This window comes from Micropterus salmoides, unplaced genomic scaffold (assembly GCF_014851395.1).
Source record: "Micropterus salmoides isolate LMB-PRFRI ecotype aquatic unplaced genomic scaffold, ASM1485139v1 Ms_hic_scaffold_2, whole genome shotgun sequence".
Classification (NCBI taxonomy): Eukaryota; Metazoa; Chordata; class Actinopteri; order Centrarchiformes; family Centrarchidae; genus Micropterus; species Micropterus salmoides.
Window position 1 is genome coordinate 41,523,848 of NW_024041150.1, and position 2,115 is coordinate 41,525,962.

The following is a 2,115-nucleotide window of genomic DNA, read 5'->3' on the forward strand; positions in this document are numbered from 1 at the left end:
CACAGAAATGCAGGATATCAATCAATTCGTCTGTGGCCTATAAAGCATGGGAGTGCTTTTGGTCATAGGAATATTGACTGTTTTTATCAATATTTCAATGTTTTGGAAGCTTTATGTTATTTGGAACATGGTTGTATGGAGAGAAATAATGTTTTGAAGATAACTCCCAATAAACAGTAAATATGGCCAAAACATGGAAATTCGCCTGGTATATTTCATCATTTTCTTTTCATCAAATTTACAGTTACATTTGTATTCAAGGTGTATTAAAAGATATTCAGGTGCATTATAAGCTATCTTATGATGGCTTTGATGGTTTATTGCATTAAAATATACCTTTTTTACCAGGCAAGGATGAAAATATCGTATTTTTTCTGTATTGCATCTCCATGTAGTCTGTAATGGTAAAATAAATATGTTAATGTACAATGGATTTATATTCCTTAGCTTCTGACCTTTCAAAGGACACCAGAATTATGCATATTATAATCAGATATTACTGATTTATTTTGGGTATGTTATTTTAGGCGTTTTTCCTGGAAATAGGTGCCAGGTACCATTTGGTTAAGCCTGCCATGTTTGTTTAGCACAGAAACAAAAAAGCAAATTTTTAAACCTACTTGGCTATAAAGCTGATTCTGATTAAAACAATAACTCCATATTATTATATATACTATGTTTAAAGTCAAACAGGACACATATGATACTATCAGTGCTACTGAGCTTAGTGGCAGTGGACACGGATGAACTTAGTGATGAATAATGACTGACCAAAGCTTAAATCTGTAATAATAGCCAAACAAGAGACAAAAACTACAAAACAGTAGATTGCATCATTTTTCTCAACCGCCTGCCATTCACCGGGCTTGTGCAGAGTTTTTGCTGTGCTGCCGACAACTGCATGCACGTAACGGTTCCTCGCGGGTCTATTTCAAGTAGCGGCTGTTTAAAAACGATATAATAGTCTTTGTGTGGTTCATCAATGATGATGAATTATCCTAAAGTCCTGCGAGGTGCGGACAATTCAACACAACACTGGAAAAGCTGTGGCTCCGTCTCTTCATCACGTTTTCCTCCTGCCACTACACATGCGCACTGACGACCCAGGTTTAGGTTTACAATTTTGGATTTATTCACGCACTTTAAAAACATTTATTGCAAGGTTTTTTTTCTTTTTACATATTTATCTACCGCATTAAATGTTGAAATGTATATTGTAATAGGCAGTATATTAACTTTTTGGGAGAAAACTGGTAGTTGTATGTAAAATCAGACGTTGAGATCCCTCATATTGCCAAAATGGCATGATCCTTGTTTCACTGCGAAGCTTTGACTGTGAGATTGACAGTCGAATCAGGCTCCGCCCATCGAATCTTCAACTATTTGGGTCAGCCCTAATATTTATTGTCGATGTAGGCCTAAACTTGCATTGTCTGCTTCTTGGCTGACACCAATGATAGTGGTAGAGGTGGAGGCTGATGGACCTGCTTTGAAATAATAAAAATAACTAAATAAATTGTGTAGTGTACTTATGTAGGCTACTGTTAATAAAATTATGAATATTAATATTCAGAAATATTAATTCATAAAATTCCCGTTGTTTCGGGGCACCGCCTGAAATTCCGTTCGCCCAGGGCCTCAGGACTCCCTGGGTATAGTTTTAATAATTACGCAATTATTCCTAGTGATCAGTTAGTAGTAATTGCTTAATCATTTCTATAAATGTAATCAGTCAATCTCATCTCAAAGTCGTGAATCCTCCGTCCAGTGACCTGGAATTAAACAGTATACATACACAGTTCCTGTGATTACGGTGAAATTTATTAACTAACTAAGGTGAATACAAAGCGAGAAAGTTGTTTAAAGAAATAAAACAATAATGATTAAACAAACAGAATGCAATCACTGAAAATGATGGAGTTCAATGTGAATTTAGTTGGTCTATTGTGAAAGGATTTGAGTCTAATGGTGCTTTCAGACCAAAAGTGAAGCGAGCGCTCTGGGAGGTGAGTTTACATACAAAGTCAAGACACGTAGAGCCGTGATTTCCTGTTGGGCAGCGCGAAGCGACGCGAAGGGGGCGGGACCGGCGACGCCAAGGCAATAATATTTTCA